Source organism: Aotus nancymaae, unplaced genomic scaffold (assembly GCF_030222135.1).
Source record: "Aotus nancymaae isolate 86718 unplaced genomic scaffold, 86718_ANA_hifiasm-v0.15.2.pri h1tg000059l, whole genome shotgun sequence".
NCBI lineage: Eukaryota > Metazoa > Chordata > Mammalia > Primates > Aotidae > Aotus > Aotus nancymaae.
Window position 1 is genome coordinate 28,725,907 of NW_026988473.1, and position 19,952 is coordinate 28,745,858.

Here is a 19,952-nt window from a genome sequence, read left to right on the forward strand (position 1 = left end):
CAGAGCTGGCAGTTCTATCTCTACTATCATCACTTGGCTTCCTGCCTGAGACTCAGTTTCCTGTTTAGCAAAATGGGATGAAGTCGTCTTTTTTTTTTTGAAATGAGTTTTTGCTCTGTCACCCAAGCTGGAGTACAGTGGTGACTTCCAGGGCTCAAGCAATCTGCCTGTCTCAGCTTCCCAAGTAGCTGGAACTATAGGCCTTCCCCCATGCCCAGCCAATTTTTCTCTGTTTTGTAGAGAAGATGTCTCACCATGTTGCCCAGGCTGGTCTCAAACTCCTGGGCTCAAGTGACCCACCCAACTGGACCTTCCAAGGTGCTGGAATTACAGATGTGAGACACCATGCCCATCGGAACTATTTTTTATTTTTGTTTTATTATTATTATTATTATTATTATTTTTGAGACAGAATCTCACTTTGTCACCCAGACTGGAGTACAGAGGTGCCATCTTGGCTTGCGACCATGCCCAGCTAATTTTTGTATTTTTTTAGTAGAGACAAGGTTTCGCTATGTTCGCCAGGCTGGTCTGGAACTCCTGGCTTCAAGGGATCAGCCTGCCTTGGCCTCTCAAAGTGCTAGGATTAAAGGTGTGAGCCACCGCGCCCAGCCTCAGTGTAGTTTTAATCTGCAAACTTCTTACTATGAAAGAGGTTGAGCATCTTTTCATATATTAAAGAGCTGTTTGTCTATCTTTCTCTATAAGCTGCATGGTCATGTTTTATGTTCATATTTCTATAAGGTTTTTTGCAGTTCTTCCTCTAAATTTTAAGAGGCTTTTGTGTATTAGGGAAATTGACCCTTTGTAATAAGAGTTGCAAATACCTCCCCCCATTTGTCTTTTGTTGTTATGCTGCTGGTTGCATATGGTGTTCTTTTGTTTCTCCTTAAGAAGTTTTTAATGCATTTAAATTTATCATTTTTTATTGCTTCTAGGCTTTGAATCATAGTTAGAAAGTTTACAAAGCAATTTGCCCATGTTTTCTTTTAGTAATTCTCTGATTTTATTTGTTACATTTAGATCTTGGATCTATTTAGCATTTATTTTAGTAATATTATAATGTTTTCAACAAATTTTATTTTGGCATTTGATGTTTGTTTCATAATATTTCAGGATTAATCCAGTCAGTGTTTTTATATTTTATCATTGATGTTGTTTCTGAATTTAAGTGTTATATGCTAATCATACATGAATGAAAAGTAAAAGTATAAAGCAGAAAATAATTCCAAAGATTTTATATATACCCATATTTTAATTTTTAAAAATTGTATTTTACATTGTTATGGTAATACTGCTTTACAATTTTATATCCACCTCTTTATCACTTAACATTCTAGTACAAGCACCTTCCCATGGTACTAAAAGCTCTTTACAGATACGCATTTTAGCACCTGCAAAATGATCCATAATTCAGACATATTTTTATTTACTTATCCATTTTTATGTTGTCGATTCACTTTTTTGTCCACTCTTTCATTTGTTTAACTCCGTGATGACTATAGCTGGGTGATTCAATTCGGAAGATAGATTCCAGAAGAGGAATTGCTTTGTGAAAGCTCAAACACATTTTTTTAAGGATATTTTACATTGGGCTGAATTGTGCTCTAGAAAGGTAGTAGCAATTAATATTACCACCAGCAGCATACGATACTGTCACTACACCTTAGTAAAGCATTTTCTTATTTTGAGGCAAGGTCTTGCTCTGACCCCCAGGTTGGATTGCAGTGGTGCAATCCTTGCTTACTGCAGCCTTGAACTCCTGGGCTCAAGAAATCCTCCTGCCTCAGCCTCCGAGTAGCTGGGAGCTACAGGTGCATGCCACCATGTCCCACTATTTTTTTTTTTTCTTTTCTTTTTTTTAGAGACAGGGTCTTGCTTTGTTGCCCAGGTTGGTTACTACTGGCTTCAAGAGATCCTCCCACTTCAGCCACCCACAGTGCTAGGATTACAGGCCTGAACTACCATGCCTGGCCTACTGTAGCATTTTTGAGAAATATCTTCTTCCAACAAACATTTTTTTCTTTTAAAGAAAGTGAAATTTAGGATGGGCGTGGTGGCTCAAGCCTGTAATCCCAGTACTTTGGGAGGCCGAGGTGGGCGGATCACCTGAGGTCCGGAGTTTGAGGCCTGACCAACATGGAGAAACTCCATCTCTACTAAAAATACAAAATTAGCTGGGCATGGTGGCGGATGCCTGTAATTCCAGCTACTCAGGAGGCTAAGGCAAGAGATTTGCTTGAACCTGGGAGGTGGAGGTTGCAGTGAGCTGAGATAGCGCCATTGCACTCCAGCCTGGGCAACAGGCTCAAAAAATTTTTTAGTGTGAATCAAGTAAAATAAAAGATATTTAGAATATCTTTGCATTGACAAGTAAATTTAGTTTTATGCACCTTTGGTGTTGTATAAGTTAATATAGCAGTGTTTATACAATTAAAACCTACTAAAATTTCAGAAGTGTAATTGGTACCCATTTAGTAAAAATATTTTATATTAATCCTTTTAGTAAATATTTATTGCATGTCTTCTATGTAACAGGCACTGTTTGGGCCACATGAGATATATCAGTGAACAAAACAGACACTTCTTCACATGTTTAAGTTACCTGGCCAGGCCCTGAGGCATTTTGACTTCACAGGATTCTTCTATACATATGTTTTCTTGTATTTATTTTTTGCAAATATTTACTCATTCATTTATCAAACACATATATATTGATTTCTCATGCTGTGCCAGATATTTTTCTAGGAGCTCAGGATAAACCAGTGAATTAAACAAAGAACCTCTCTCAGGAAATTTGTCTTCTAGTTGGGGAGCATACAGTAAAACATACACATGACGAAGCAGTGCATTATGTAATATGCTAGAAGATGGTAAGTGCTGTGGAAAACAGGGTGGGGAGCAGTCAGAAGTGGCAGTGGGCTATGTAAGTGGGGCATCCTAACACCCAATTTTGTATTTCTTTTGTTCTTATTTTTGAGATGGTGTCTCTCTCTGTTGCCCAGGCTGGACATCTCTGTTCACTGCAACCTCCCCCTCCCAGGTTCAAGTGATTCTCCTGCCTCAGCCTCCCAAGTAGCTGGGACTACAGGCACGCTCCACCATGCTCAGTTAATTTTTGTATTTTTAATAAAGACAGGGTTTTGCCGTGTTGGCCAGGCTGGTCTCGAACTTCTGACCTCAGGTGATCCACTCACCTTGGCCTCCCGAGGTGCTGGGATTATAGGTGTGAGCCACTGCACCCAGCCAGAATGTTAATGTCTTTTATAACCATAGCACAGTTATCAAAACCAGGAAATTAACATCAAGACAATTTAAATTTCACCTGCTTTTTTCTCTAATGCTATTTTTCTGTTCCAAGTTCACACCCGATACGCCCCATCGTGTCTAGTTATTCCGTCTCCTCCAGTCTGTAAATTTCTTGCTCTTTCCATGTCTTTCATGACCTCGATACTCTTGAAGCCTATCATACCATTATGTAGAGTGCCCCACCATTTGGGTTTTTGATGTTTTCTCATGATTGGAGTGACGTTCTACATTTTTGGCTAGAATACTTCAGAAATGATGTCATGCCTTCTAATATCAAAGGGTTCGGGATGTTAGTTTTTATTGTTGGTGATTTAAGTTTGGTTCATTTGGTTAAGGCGTTGTCTGTGAGATTTCTCCACTATATAGTTACTATCTTTCCCTTGTAGTTGATAAATATCTCAGGAGAGACACTTTGAGCTTTGAAACTCCTCAAATGCTTGCTTGCTGCTTATGGCATCCATCTGTGGGTGTTGTCTGCAGCAAGTATTAATGTGATATTTGCCTAATGGTGATTTTCTACTTCCTTCTTCCTTTCTTCATTTATTCATTGGAATTCTACTGTAAAGAAGAGCTGTCTCAACCATTATGGAAAACAGTGTGGAGGTTTCTCAAAAAACTGAAAATAGAACTACCATACGATCCTATGCATTTATATCAGTATGGGCTCATGGAAGTTTATTTTATTCTGTAGGCAAAATTCAGTACTATCAAATTTAATTTTGTTTCCAAATTGTTCTAATTTGTCTGTAAGAAGCTCCTCAGCTTGGTTTATGTTTTCTTTTGATATGCCTCCTCTTAGTTTGAGCACTTTCTTACTTTCTGGCTTTACAGATTTTTCCAGACTCATCTTGTATTTTCCCTGCTCCTGGCTTGTCACTTTTCCAAGGAGATCTGCTTCCTTTTACTGAAGGATGGTGTTTAGATACTGAAATCTGGGCATGAGTCTGTGTGTCATGCTTCTAGGCACTTCCAGCAGACACAGCTCTAAAACTATATATGTATAAACCACGCATATATACCCATCAATGCCACCTATCTTTTTGTATGAATCCAACACCAGAGGGTTCACTTTAACCTTTCCCCTTTCCTTGTTTATAGCTTCCTTCTCCAACAGTGAGAAACCTGGCTGCAGTTATTTACAATCTATTTACTTATTTATTTGTTCATTTTGAGTAAACACTTAATGAGGAACACATTTACTAAAGAGAGTACAGTGTTTGTGTGTAGTTGTTTTTGTCTTCATCCTGACAGTATTCAGTCAAGATACTGTTTTCCACAGTTACCCAAGTTTTCATTGCACTCAGGCTGGAGAGCGGTGGAACAATCATAGCTCACTGAAGGCTGGAACTCCTGGGCTCAGGCAATCCTCCCACCTCAGTCTCCCAAAGTTTTCGGATTACAGGCATGAACCACTGTGCCCAGCCTAAATTCCCTCTACATCTGGATGGATTCAGAGATGTTATTAATCTTTTAAAACTCAGTTCTTGACATAGTACTTGGCAATTCAATTACTATTTATCGAATAAAAGAATCAATTAATGTATTGTTTACCTGAAATTTATTAAGAAAATATATCTTAAGTGTACTACACACACACACACACATACACACACACGTAACTATGCTTGGAGATGGATGTGTTGATTAGTTTGATTGTGGTTATTATTATACAATCTATAAATATATCAAATCACATTGTACAACTGAAATTTGTACAATTTTATTGGTTAATTATACCTCAATAAAGCTAGGAGAAAGACAAAAGCCTCCTAGGTGATTCTAATGTAAAAAAAAAATTAATCAGTGAATACAAAATTTTGATATTCTAAAGGCATCGTTTCAGCAGTATTGGAAACTAAAAGTATGGCATAGGAAAACACATGGGAAAGAAAAACATACTTAGAAGAACAAATATTAACAGAATCAAACTAAAACAGAGGAAAAAAATGAGATTCTTACTTTGGAGTTCCTCACTGAATTTTATACCTTTTCAACCAGCACTTCTAAGGAGTCTTGCATACATCTGAGAACTGCTAGGCTGTCAAAGACTTTGCAAAGACTGGGCAGTGCCTATATCGGGGTTTGTTAAGTTAGCCACAACGCATAATTACCCAATGTACCATTTTCTTTCTTTTTTTGTTTTTCTTTTTTGAGATGGAGTCTTGCTCTGTCACCCAGGCCAGAGTGCAGTGGTGTGATCTTGGCTCACTGCAACCTCCACCTCCTGGATTCAAGCAATTCTCCTGCCTCAACCTCCCAAGTAGCTGGAATTACAGGGGTGCACCACCGTGCCCACCTAATTTTTGTATTTTCAGTAGAGATAGGGTTTCACCGTGTTGCCCAGGCTGGTCTCGAACTCCTGACCTCAAGTGATTCACCCACCTGGTCTCCCAAAGTGCTGGGATTACAGGGGTGAGTCAATGCACCTGTCCCTATCATATCATTTTCTTATCCTCATGTTTCTTTATTTCTAAGGAACCTGAAGAATCTTCCTTTCATTTTCTGTGTCTTACTGTAGAACTTTAAACACTTTGAATAAAATAACACATTTAATAATTTCACATTATAAATCTGTGGAAAAAAAATGTTATAAATGGCCACAGATAATTTAAATTTTTAAATAATTTAAATTTCATTGTTCAAAATGCGGATGGGATTGGAGGAAGTTTTCACCTCTTTCTGTTATCTGCTGTGGTGGGATATTTTCCATGGTCACTTTTTTCTAGGTCACGTTTGGAGAAAGTAAGCACAGCATTCTCCATCAAGTCAAAAACAGGTTTTTTTGTTTTTGACAGTGGGGAATGAACTAGATACATTATAACCGTAACAAAGTCTACTACAGAGAGTTTTCTGAGGAGAGTCTGAGTTAGGTTCCTGTCAGTCAGACTTTTCTTGAAACACAGTCTTGTGTGTGCTCAAACTGGCTTTTAAGCATCCAGTGACCTTGATTTTGCAGCTGTTCCCATAAGTACTCCTCCTCTGCTAGCCAGCTAGGAGCGCTCACCAAAACAGCACCTTTTCCCCAGCTCCCCACTGAGCTCCTCCTTGGCCTTCATGCCTCTTTCTCTGGTCAAATCATGCTCTCAGGAAAGAATCTGCATGCCTTTCCTCAAACTTCCATAAAGTAAAGCTCAAAGTCTGGGGGAAAGAGAAGGAAACCAGGATTTGAGGGCATACCTCAGATTCTAGGCTAGGGGACCTACACATATTCCTCTAAAAAAAATTTTTTTTTACTAATTTAATTACTAATTATCATATATTATATATATATATATATATATATATATTTGAGACGGAGTTTCGCACTTGTTGCCCAGGCTGGAGTGCAAAGACGTGTTCTCGGCTCACCTGCCTCCTGGGTTCAAGTTATTCTTCTGCCTCAGCCTCCCAAGTAGCTGGGATTACAGGCATGTGTCACCATGCCCGGCTAATTTTTTATATTTTTAGTAGAGACGGGGTTTCACCATATTGGCCAGGATGGTCTCAATCTCTAGACCTTGTGATCCACCTGCGTTGGCCTCCCAAAGTGCTGGGATTACAGGTGAGAGCCACCACCCCGGCCAATTATATATATATTTAAAGGCTAGGCATGGTGGCTCTTGCCTGGAATCCCAACACTTTGGGAGGCTGAGGTGGGTGGATCGCTTGAGCCCAGGAGTTTGAGACCAGCCTGGGCAACATAGTGAGACCCCATCTCTCCAAAAAATCCAAAAAGTAAGCTGGGCATAGTGGTGTGTGCCTGTAGTTCCAGCTACTCAGGAGGCTGAGGTGGGAGGATCACCTGAGCCTGAGAAGTTGAGATTGCAGTGAGTGAGCTGTGATTGCACCACTGCACTTCAGCTTGGGTGACACAGTAAGACCTTGTCTCAAAAAATAATAATAATAAAAATAAATATTTTGGCTGGGCATGATGACTCATGCCTGTAATCCCAGCACTTTGGGAGGCTGAGGCAGGCAGATCACCTGAGTTCAGGAGTTCAAGATCAGCCTGGCCCAACATGGTGAAACCCCATCTCTAGTAAAATACAAAAATTAGCTCGCCGTGGTGGTGTGCACCTGTAATCCCAGCTACTCAGGAGGCTGAGGCAGGAGAATTGCCTGAACCCGAGAGGCGGAGGTTGCAGTGAGCCGAGATCATGCCACTGCACTCCAGCCTGGGCAATAGAGAGAGACTCTGTCCCCGCCCCCCCAAAAATTAGTTAATTAAAAAAATAAATAAATATTTTTAGCCTCATGTCTAAAATTAAGAATGAAGGAGATTTGACCACCATGTTAAAATAATTTCAGTGAGAAAGTTGAAAAAAAATTTTAAAGATGGAATCATTTATTTCGTGAAAGCAGATAGCTACTCTATTTAATACATTGGGAAGGCTGGAGGTAACATCTTCTTTAACTTTTGCTTGTCTCTTCCTCATGCCCTGGCTAGTCTACTGCCTTATATGCTGGACTCCGAACATTACTAGCTGAAGATGAAGTTGTTTCTCAGAACAGTCTCTTCTCTGATTGAGTTCGTTTCACAAGTGTTTATTGAGCTCCTGATTCATAAATCTCGTTACCTGTTAAAGGATGTCTGACACAGGGTGGACAGGGAATAAAACACCCCCCCCTTCAAGAAGCTTAATAAACATATACCCCGAGTGTGATTAGAGAATATATATGTGTGTTTGTTGCCGAGGTTCTCCATGCCATGTGACCTTTGCTTTCTAATCTCTATCAGGTTCCACTATGTTCATGAGACCCACGTGAAGTGTTCTGATTTCCCTTTAGCCTACCGTAAACACAGCCCCTTTCTCTGGCTCTCAGACAATAATAAACATGCTGGGTGAGTGATAACTCTACGAAGGCTGTTCTGTTTCCAGCTGGAAGGAGCTCCTTCTCCTTGTTAGAGCCAGGTAGGATTTAGGAGCTTAAGTTTGGTGTCAGAACACTCTTGTCTCTTCCAAGATTCGTTACTTTCTTTTTTTTTTTACTCTTATCTTGATTCACTTAGCTGTGTGTGTCTCTCTCTCTCTCTTTTTTTTTTTTGGAGAGGAAGTTTCACTCTGTTGCCTAAGATGGAGTGCAGGGGTGCGATCTTGACGCACTGCAACTTCTGCTTCCTGGTTCGAGCAATTCTCCTGCCTCAGCCTCCCAAGTAGCTGGGACTACAGGCATGCGCCACCATGCGCGCTAATTTTTGTATATTTTGTAGAGACAAGGTTTCACTATGTTAGCCAGTCTGGTCTTGAACTGACCTTAGTGATTCACCCGCCTCGGCCTCCCAAAGTGCTAGGATTATAGGCATGAGCCACCGCACCCGACCTTCAACTGTGTCTCTGTACGTATTCTCCTGTACTGACACAGCAAGGTGGATGTGAGGGTGTGTTGGTATCTTGTCTTCCTGGCAGAGTTGAGAGACACCCAAGTTCCTCATCTCAAGAACATCCTTATCCCTCTAGATGGATCTTTCCCTGATGATGGGGTCGACTTGATACAGAACAAGAGAAGAGAACAGTTGGGTTGGCACAACCACTGTGAACCTCCCACTGGGTGTGGGATAGGATTCCACCTCATGTTTGTTTTTTCAGGAATTGCCTATGACTTGAAGAGAATGGTGACTTCTGTCTACTCTTGGACTCACTCCAGCCAGTTTCATTAAAATGCTAGCTATTCCACCATTAAAGTCTTGACTGTGGGCGGGGCGCGGTGGCTCACGCCTGTAATCCCAGCACTTTGGGAGGCCAAGGCGGGTGAATCACGAGGTCAAGAGATCGAGACCATCCTGGTCAACATGGTGAAACCCTGTCTCTACTAAAAATACAAAAAATTAGCTGGGCACGGTGGCGCGTGCCTGTAATCCCAGCTACTCAGGAGGCTGAGGCAGGAGAATTGCCTGAACCCAGGAGGCGGAGGTTGCAGTGAGCCGAGATCGCGCCATTGCACTCCAGCCTGGGTAACAAGAGCGAAACTCCGTCTCAAAAAAAAAAAAAAAAAAAAAAAAAAAAAAAAGTCTTGACTGTACTCTTTATTGTGATGTGCTGTTCAAGGGCCCTGTGTTCTTGACTGATGTGGTTCAGGTCCTGGCCATCCTGTCCATGGCAATCCCAGAGTGGGTGAAACTTGTCCGCACAAGCACACACACCGCTTCTTCATCCTCAGATAGGCCATGCGGTGTTGGGAGTTGCAGAGGGACCTCTGAGAGGAAGACAGTGTCTCTTGCTCTCAGCTTTCCCTTGCGTATGTCTCAAAATCTAGAGAAAAGCTGATGTCAAAGAGTATTTCCCAGCAAAAAGAGACAGATTGTGAATAGTCATAGCTTCTCTAGTTTTACAGAGAAATGTAACAGTTATGACTCCTTTGACATAATTTCTCATCCCAAACTAGGTTTTGGAACCTAATGCCTTGGGACTCCTCGGATGAAATTGAAAAGATAGTAACAATGAAGAAGACAAAATGAATGTTTCAATTTACTTTATTGAGCCTCTCGTAGAACTTGGTAAAGACCTCACAGCCTTGCCCGGAGTTTCTAGATAATAACTGGAAAAGATGTCCATGATACTTTGGCCAGTGGGGAGAAGGAAAGCAAGTTACAGAGCAATATTTATCATACATCTACATGATTGCATGTGCGTGTATCAACATTTTAGAAGTATTTTAAAAGTATTTACAAGTCATGGAAGGATATTCACAAAACCATTACCACTGGTTCACAGAATGGGGGTAATGGAATGGGAGGTAACATAAAAGGGGTGGAGATAGAGAATCTTAATTTTTTTTATTATACACCTCAAATCTGTGCAAATTGTTACGATAAGTAATTTTTAAAAATACAGCCGGGTGTGGTGCCTCATGCTTGTAATCCTAGCACTTTGGGAGGCCAAGGTGGGCAGATCATGAGTTTAAGAGATCGAGACCATGCTGGCCAACATGGTGAAAACCCATCTCTACTAAAAATACAAAAATTAGCTGGGCATGGTGGCGTGTGTCTGTAGTCCCAGCTACTCGGGAGGCTGAGGCAGGAGAATCGCTTGAACCTGGGAGGCAGAGGTTGCTGTGAGCCAAGAGTGCACCACTGTACTCCAGCCTGGCGACAGAGTGAGACTCCATCTCAAAAAAAAAAATACATTTAGAAAATAAAAATAAGGCATTTTGTTTTCAAAAGTAGCTAGAAGGTCTGCTTATATGCCTGAGGCTATCTGGGAGGTGGATTAAATCAGAGCCTTGCAAATCACATGGAAGTGTGCTGGACTGTCCATTGGGCTGCTCTGCCACGGGGAGGTGGTTGAGGCTGACTCTTGGCAACTCACCTGCAGGAGACTGCAGTTTCTCAGAGCTAATCTCCAGTAGAGATCATTGCAAGTACCTGGAGAGCTCAGTCAAGAGGCAGGCTGGACCTGGGGCTAGAGGGAGGAGATCAAAACCAAATGAGCTGATAACGGGGGAGCCCTGCAGCAGGGTCTAGAGTCTAATGTTGTTTTAAGGTGTAGCCAGCGTTTAGTGGGCACTGTGGGGGTGGAGAGGATGCTAGGACTTTGCAAACATCTCATTAATCTATCACTTGCCTATAGGTTTGTACTGTTATTACTGCCCATCTTACAGATGAGAAACTCAAGTTTCAAAAGCTAAGCAATTTGTCCAGGTGAAAATATGGCTATGATCCTATCATTATTTTGTGTGTGTGTGTGTGTGTGCAGTTATATATTTATATACTTATAGTATATGCCATATAGCCTCCTAGTTTTCCAGTACTTTCTCACACCTGGGTAACCTTCTCTTGTCTGAAGTTTCCTAAAAAGCAACAAACTTACTGGACTCTAATCTTCCAGGGTGCTTTCCATGTTTCAGGTACTCGCTAAATGGCAGTTTTGTTGTATTTGTGGAACATAACAGTGACAAGACTCAGAGTTCCAGCAGGTTGGAATAGAACCTCTCCAGGATAAAGCCACTAGAAGCAGATCCAACTTGGGGTAGAGCTTTCTCTTAATGTAGAGAAAGGGCCTCTATTTCTTCAGCCCACTCTTTCCTCATATCTTTCTCCTTTTCCTCTTCCTTCTCTTATAAAAATATCTGACTCTGTGCTCTGGGATAAGAGAAAAATGTGAGTCCTGCCCTCCTGATTCTGATTAGAATTTAGTTCTTCCTCTACTGATCTGATTAGAATAAACAAGAGCCTCCTAGGACTTGAAAAAAAAAATCTTTACTCAGATCTTGGATGGATTATTGCAGAGAGGTTTTAATTGGCTGTGGTTGGCCTCTGACCTCTTGTACACATTGATTTATGAGGTGAATTTGCCATCAACTGTTGGAAAAATGGATAGCAGTGTAGAGTACACAGTAGGAGATAGAAGTTGCTGTTTGAATGGGGCTTGGAAAATATGAACGCCATCCCCAGCCCCCACCCCACATATCCAGTTTCTAGTCCAGGGACAAATTCCCCAGGAACAGTGATGAAGTTGCTCCTACATGTTCGGCTTCTGGAGTCAGATACGGGTTGCCATTTTCCAATCTGCAGGAGAAAAAATAAATTAACGTTTAGCTTTATCTGTTCTATTTCTTCCCATAACTGTCCTTAAAGCTGCTGTAGGATTTTACATATGAAGTTTTTTCTTTCAGCACAAAAGGGATTTTTGTTTTTGTTGTTTTGAGACAGTCTTGCTCTGCCGGCCAGGCTGGAGTGCAGTGGGGCGATCTTTATTCACTGCAACCTTGCCTTTCAGGTTCAAGTGATTCTCCCGCCTCAGCCTCCCGAGTAGCTGGGATTACAGGCGCCCGTCACCATGCCTAGCTAATTTTTGTATTTTTAGTAGAGATGGGGTTTCACCATGTTGGCCAGGCTGGTTTTGAACTCCTGACCTCAAATGATCCGCCTGTCAGCCTCCCAAAGTGCTGGGATTATAGGCGTGAGCCACCGCGCCCGGCCCAGCGGATTTGTGTTTTTCTTTTCCCACCATTTTAGTTTTCCATGTGGCTCTTCCACCTGAAGATGTCTACTAGAGAAGTGCAGTGGTTCTCAAGGGCTTTTGAAGGAGCTCTTGGACTATAGTCTAGCAGTTTCTCTCTCCTTGCTGAAAGAAGGGAGTCAGCTTTAGAGGGACTGCGTGGGACAAAAGGAGCTGTGAGCATTTGCAGAGCAGCACAGGCTGGTTCCGCATCATGTCTGTACCTGGCCCTAGATACTTGAGAATAATGGGAGGCCTGTGCTCAGTGATATTTCTCTTCAGTTCATATTACTTGTAGGATGTAAGACAGTTCAGACCCAATGAGCCATTTTTGGAGAATGGTTTAGAAATAAATGAAGCATTTCCTTGCAGGGATGGTTGCAGCCTGTGTGTTACTCTGATTATACACCCATCTACCATCTAGTCCCTGCCTTTCTTGTCCAATAAGCTGCTTCTTTTTTTTTCTCTCTCTCTCTTTTTTGAGATGGAGTCTCACTCTGTCACCAGGCTGGAGTGTGAAGTGCAGTAGCGCCATCTTGGCTCACTGCAACCTCTGCCTCCTGGGTTCAAGTGATTCTCCTGTCTCAGCCTCTTAAGTAGCTGGGACTACAGGCGCACACCACCACGCCCAGCTAATTTTTGTATTTTTAGTAGAGATGGGGTTTCACCATGGTTGGCCAGGATGGTCTCAAACTCCTGATCTCAGGTGATCTACGAGCCTTGGCCTTCCAAATTGTTGGGATTACAGGCGTGAGCCATCGCACCTGGCCTTTTTTCCAACAAGCTTCTAAACCTTCCATGAGTCAGTGCTTAATAACTTCATAGTAATTTTGTACTTTCATTTCACAAATATTTCAGTGCCTACCATTTAATAACCTCTTAGAAGGCACCTGGAAAAAAAAAAGGCATAGTTCTTACCCTCAGTGAGCTTAGATTCTACACGAAAGTAGGCATTGAATAAGTAAACACATGAAAAGATTTTGTTTGTGCTAGAAAACAAAAGGAACAGGATGCTGTGTGAGAAAATAAAATGGGAAGCCTACACTAGAGTAGGTAATCAGGGAAGGAGCCCCTGAGGAGGTGCCCCCTGAGACCTGAAGAAATAAGGCAGCCATGAGGAGAATGGGGGAACACGCCCCAGGCAGAAGGGACAGCATGTGCAAAGGCCCTGCACAGGAGTAGGGTTGAGCAGGTGTAACCCAGGAGCTCCAAAAAGCCCGTGTGGCGGAGGCATCATGAGCAATGCTAAAGCGCACAGGTGGTCAGAAGGCCAGATCCATTTAAGGCTTTGCATCCTATATTAAGCCATCTGGACTTTGTTCCTATGTGTAGTGGGGAGACATGCTGACCCTTATAGAACCTCATAAAAACCCTGCATCCAACCTCTGGCTAAAGAAGGCCTGTTGTCAGCCTTGAGCCAAATTAAACACAGTCATATGTTTTGAGAAAGTATAGTGTATCTCTTTCAATATTTCTTTCCAGGCCAGACACAGTGGCTCACACATGTAATCTTAGTGCTTTAGGAGGCTGAGGTAGGAGGATCTCTTGAGGCCAGGAGTTTGAGACTAGCTTGGGCAATACAGAGAGACTCCATCTCTACAAAAAAGCACACCATTACCCAGGCATAGAGATGTGCGCCTATAGTCCCTGCTACACAGGAGGCTGACATGGGAAGATCACTTAAGCCCAGGACATCAAGGCTGCAGTGAGCCAAGATTGCGCCACTGCACTTTAGCCTGGGCAACAGGGCAAGACCCCATTTCAAGTATATATATGCATATATGTATTTTAAAATGCAAATTATATACCCTGTATGAATATTATACAATTGGGATGGCATCTGCTTATATATTTAATGTGTTACATGGGTGTTCTCATATCATTGAATAGTCATCTACAACAGGACTTTTAATGACTTCATAAAATTTTCAGTATGAATGTACCATAATGGATTTAGCCTCTTATTAGACATTTGAGTCTAATACTTAAACAATAGCTTAGTAACAATATAACAATATAAATTACTCAATAATAACTTAAGTAACAATGTATAGAACTTACTTGTACAACATTTGCACTTATGTATCTGATTATTCCCTTAGGAAAAACTCTTAGAAATAAAATTGCTGGACCAAAAGAGTGAGAGTAAGCCTGTTTTTATGATTGGATCAACACCACCAAGAAGTCAGCCTGAAAGTTACCAACTTTCACACGCATGGGTGAAGTTTGAGAGCGACCATTTCAACAGGAGTTTTGTTTTCAAATGGTGAGCATCGGGCTGCCAAGGAAATGAGATGTGACTTAGGCCCACTTGGGTTGGAATCTCGAGTCTGGCCTCATAAGCTTTGGGTACTGCCAGTAAGATACTTGACCTTAAGGATTCAGTTTCCTCGTCTGTAAAACAGGGGAGATAATAGTATTTGCCTCACAGGATTGATGCAAAAATTGGCGCATGAAAAGCATTTAATATGGTATCTTCCCTGAGTATGCATTTAGTGAATATTAATTCTTTAGTTCTTTCTCTCATTCTGTGTGTGTGTGTGTGTGTGTGTGTGGTGTGTCTGTGTCTTATGGGTGTGAATTTGGACACACTTTAGAGCAAATAGAAAAAGGAAAATCTCTGTCTTCATTATCACGTCTTTCAGGCATTTAATAAAGTGTTTACCCTCTTTCTCCTGGTAACTAAGAGTGTAATCTTCACATTCAAAAGTGAAATTGTTCCTGCATAGATATTTCCTTTTAAAGGAGAAGACAGGTCACTTTTGGCTAGCACTGGGCTTAGAAACTATCTGTTTTGCACTTAGATATTTCATTATTTGCTAATATTATGAGCCTAAAATGTGACCCCTAAATTCCTGGGTTTGAAGACTGGCTTTTGCCACTCACAGGTGGCTTGGCTTTGGGTAAGTTGCTCACACTCAGGGCCTCATTTTCTCCTACTGTCACATGAGATAATAATACCACCTCTCAGTGTGGCTTTGAGGATTAGTTGAAATTAACATAAGCAAGAGTACTTACCCTATGCAATAAAGGTCAATAAATATTGAAGCCAAATCTCTTACCCACCTCCCAAGCAATGAATAGTGAGGAATTGGGAACATAAATCTCCTACATTCGTGAGGAAAGACATCTGCTTTTAGGGGTAGCTGAGTCTTTTATTTCTGTAATGATCTATTGCCTCTCCCCTTTCATATGCTGTCTAAAAAAATCACAGTGACCCTGACTTTTAACCAAGATAAGAAAACATAAGTGATAAGGACACTGATGAATTTTCTGACACATTGCAGGGTTGTTTGAATGATAAGACGGACCCTCAATCTTCCTCCTTTGCCAACCTAGAAAAACTCTGAAATGACTAAGAGGTCCCAGGCAGCCAGTAGCCCAACAAACTGAAGCGTTGAAGGAGTGCCTGAGTTCATGTTGGTCCTAAGAAAGTGTCAGCAAACAGAGAACCACTGGTTTCTGGAGTGTACTGTAAAAGGTGCATTCAGTCCTGCTGGCAGTGATGGCTCTGTTGTTACCATGCTGGAACCAACTTGAACTTGAACATATATAGATTTTATTTGAGGTGGGAAGGGGTAGCAATTAGGGTAGGAAAAAAGCCTAGATAATCAGGAAAAGCTTGGGAAGATCAAAAGCTTTAAAGTCATAACTCAAATGAGATTTTGAGATTTTCTTCTTTCTCTTTTCTTTCTTCCCCTCCCTCCCTCCCTCATTCCCCCACCTTGCTTCCTCCTTGTTTTTTCCCTCCTGTCCTCCCTTCATTCCTTCTTCCCTTCCCTTCCCTTTCTCCCTTTCTCTCTCTGTTTCTTTCTTTCTTCTTTCTTTTTGTTGTCAAGGTGAGGGTCTTACTCACTCACCCAGGCTGGAGGGCAGTGGTGCAATCACAATGCACTGCAGCTTCGAACTCCTGGGGCTCAAACCATCCTCCCACCTCAGTCTCCCAGGCAGCTGAGACTACAAGTGTGTGCCACCATGCCCAGCTAATTTTCTGTTTTAGAGATAGGGTCTCACTATGTTGCCCAGGCTACTCTCAAACTCCTGGCCTCAAGTGATCCTCCTGCCTCAGCCTCCCAAAATGCTGCAATTACAGGCATAAGCCACCATGCCTGGTTGAGATTTGGAAATTTTCTAATTACTTTTTCGTTCTTGTTACTTCTGGAAATCTATACCTTCCACCCCTGTAAACAGGTACAAATCCTCAAATTTCAAGTTCTGAAGGTATTAACTAGAGCCGGGGCCTTGAGGCCTATTGATCCCTGGAGCCTGGCTTGCTCCACTCCCCTGGATATCTAATGCGCATCTTGGACCTCTCCATCTGTGTATTGAAAACTCCTTTCTTGCACTGATTTCTGAACATTTATTGGGTTCCTGGTATGTGTCGATTATGGAGACAGAAAGATGAATAAAGTATGGGTTTTCCCCTCAAAAAGTTTATGTCTACTGGATCATAATTATCTATTGTTATAGGCTCTATCTCTCTCTTTCTCTTTCTTTCTTTTTTTTTTTTTTTGAGATAGAGTCTTGCTCTGTTGCCAGGCTGGAGTGCAGTGCCATGATCTCAGCTTACTGCAACCTCCACCTCCCAGATTCAAGCTATTCTCCTGTCTCAGCCTCCCGAGTAACTGGACTACAGGCACATGGCAACACATCCAGCTAATTCTTGTATTTTTAGTAGAGATGGGGTTTCACCATGTTGGCCAGGATGATCTCGATCTCCTAACCTCATGATCTGCCTGCCTTAACCTCCCAAAATGCTGGGGTTACTGGCATGAGCCACCATGCCTGGCCTAGACTATCTCTTGATTTCCAACCATGCATTGGAATACTACCCTTATTCAAAAACACTGGGAAAATGATTCTCTTCTAAAAGAAGTGTTTACATGTGTACATATGTGTATACTATATGTGTGTATTTATATGTTTATATGTGTATATGTGTAGGTATGCATGTATTTGTGTATATGTATATATGTATATTTGCATACATGTATGTATATACATATATACACACACATACATGCACATTCGCTACCTTGTACAATTTTTTTTTTTTGAGACAGAGTCTTGCTCTGCCACCCAGGCTGGAGTGCAGTGGTATGATCTTGGCTCACTGCAACCTCTACCTCCTGGGTTCAAGTGATTCTCCTGTCTCAGCCTCCCAAGTAGCTGGGACTAAAGGAGCATGCCACCATGCCTGGCTAATTTTTGTACTTTTAGTTGATACGGGGTTTCACCATGTTGGCTAGGCTGGTCTTGATCTCTTGACCTCAGGTGATCTGCCTGCCTTAGCCTCCCAAAGTGCTGGGATTACAGACATGAGCCACCATGCTGGTCCTAAACAACCTTTTAAAAAAATTCCTCAAATCCAACTGATGGTTTGGAAAGGTATGTCTAATTGGGTTTCCTATAATGTTTTGTATTCCAGTGTTGTACTCTAGGTCAGCAGTCTCCAACCTTTTTGGCACCAGGGATCAGTTTGTGGAAGACAATTTTTCCACAGACCAGGGGTGGGGTGGGGGATGGGATGGGATGGTTTCAGGATGAAACTGTTCCACCTCAGATCATCAGGCAGATCATCAGTTAGATTATCATAAAGAGTGTGCAACCTAGATCCCTCACACGTACAGCTTACAGTAGGGTTTGTGCTCCTATAAGATTTTAGAGTCTCCTGCTGCTGCTGATCTGAAAGGAGGCGGAGCTCAGGCAGTAACGGTTGTTTGCCCACCACTCGCCTCCTGCTGTGCGGCCAGATTCCTAACAGGCCACAGATGGGTACCGGTCCATGGCCCTGGGCTTAAGGACCCCTGCTCTAGGTCATTAAAATTTCTAAATTATTTCCATGGCTTTGCAATGCATTATAAATTTTATATAACTGTAACCTTAAAATTTCATATGACTATACCTTATAACTTTATAAAAGTTATAATCTTTTTTTTTTTTTTTTGAGATGGAGTTTTGCTCTTGTTACCCAGGCTGGAGTGCAATGGCGCAATCTCGGCTCACCGCAACCTCTGCCTCCTGGGTTCAGGCAATTCTCCTGCCTCAGCCTCCTCAGTAGCTGGGATTACAGGCACGCGCCACCATGCCCAGCTAATTTTTTGTATTTTAGTAGAGACGGGGTTTCACCATATTGACCAGGATGGTCTCGATCTCTTGACCTCGTGATCCACCCACCTCGGCCTCCCAAAGTGCTGAGATTACAGGCGTGAGCCACCGCGCCCGGCTAAAAGTTATAATCTTATAACCTCCTAAGTACTGTTTTGTAAAACTATTGCTTTTATTCTCAGAAAATTTTTGTACAGTAGATAAACTCATAGGAAAATTAAAGACTCATCATCTGTCACATAATCCAAAACATTTTATCTAGCAACCTTATATACTATTTTTATGGATTTTAATAATGTTTATTTAATGGTTTTGATTTTTTTTCTAGGTGATGCATGTGATTTGCAATTAATGACAATGAAAGTCAGTTATTTTCTAAACTTTTTTTTTTTGAAATGGAGTTTCACTCTTGTTGCCCAGGCTGGACTGCAGTGGCCCAATCTCAGCCCACTGCAACCTCTGCCTCCTGGATTCAAGTGATTCTCCTGCTCAGCCTCCTGAGTAGCTGAGATTACAGGCACCTGCTACCATGCCCAGCTAATTTTTGTATTTTTAGTAGAGACAGGGTTTTACCATATTGGTCAGGCTGGTCCTGAACTCCTGATTTCAAGTGATCCATCCTCCTTGGCCTCCCAAAGTGCTGGGATTACAGGCATGAGCCACCATGTCTGGCCTAATCTGCACTTTTCAAAACCCTATATAATAATAATAGTGATGTGGCCATCCATACTTTGTTTTGTATTTTACAGGGAATAAATGCTTCCAGTGTTTTTCCATTAAATATACCAGATTTAGTGCAGGCAGTCTTTGTAAAATCAAGGAAATAGAATTTTACTCTTACTTTAAAACAAATAAAATGTTAAACTGCAATATGGATTGACTGGTGACAATGCAGGATAAGTTCCTGGTGGTCTAAAAGAATTGGTACAATTTAGTGGATCCTTTGAGACCAAGGCTGTGTGTGCGCACACGTGTGTGTGTTCATGTGTGTGCATGAAGGAGTTGGGTAGGGAGTGTTATGTACCTCTTGACTCTGGACACTTGACTTGTAGAAGCAGAAAAGAGTATGTGCTAAGAGAAAGGGTTTTTTTGCACTGTGAAGGAAAGGAAACCAAATATTAGATTATTGCTGTAACTGAGAACTAGCCCCTAGGTATTTTGAGTAAATGAATTCTTTAGCCGCTCCCTTTCGAATGATAATTTATAGCTCTTATTTTTTTCCTGAACTCATTTTTATTAGGCTTCTGCTTCCAATGTTTCAAATACAATCATGAAGTTAAGCGTCACTGTTACTAGCTTCCCATGGCCTTGCAAAATCTGCTTCTATGACGGAGGTGATGATGGCTGGCTTGCCAAGGGGCTGTGAGGTTATGCTCAAATCTTCAAAAACAGACCGGGGCTGAGGCCACAGACAGACGGCGCAGGTGAGAGGAAGCATAAATTCTACAGTTCAGCCACTCCGACTCCAGTTGGCCTGAATGGGCCTCCCTCTGTGGAGGGGTCTGAGGCCCCTTGGGCTGGCGGATTTATGTCAGCGAAAGCAGTGTAGTAGAAAGAGATTAAGAACTCTTTCAGAGGGTGCTTGAGTGGGTTGCTCCTCCATCGGAGCAGCCTCGG

At 41.9% G+C, this 19,952-nt stretch overlaps 1 protein-coding gene and 1 long non-coding RNA gene across 2 annotated transcripts in view; one reads left to right on the forward strand and one right to left on the reverse strand.

The window, feature by feature from the left end:
• The window catches only part of WT1 (WT1 transcription factor), a 139,247-nt gene that overhangs the window by 15,925 nt on the left and 103,370 nt on the right, over positions 1 to 19,952 (forward strand). The window lies entirely within an intron of this gene.
• LOC105717248 (uncharacterized) overlaps positions 11,470 to 19,952 on the reverse strand; it is a 65,662-nt gene continuing 57,179 nt past the window's right edge. Inside the window, exons 4-5 of the long non-coding RNA XR_001107488.3 lie at positions 14,429 to 14,621; positions 11,470 to 11,794 (exon numbers count right to left, since the gene is read on the reverse strand). This is a non-coding gene — a long non-coding RNA (uncharacterized LOC105717248). The remainder of the gene's footprint in view (positions 11,795 to 14,428; positions 14,622 to 19,952) is intronic.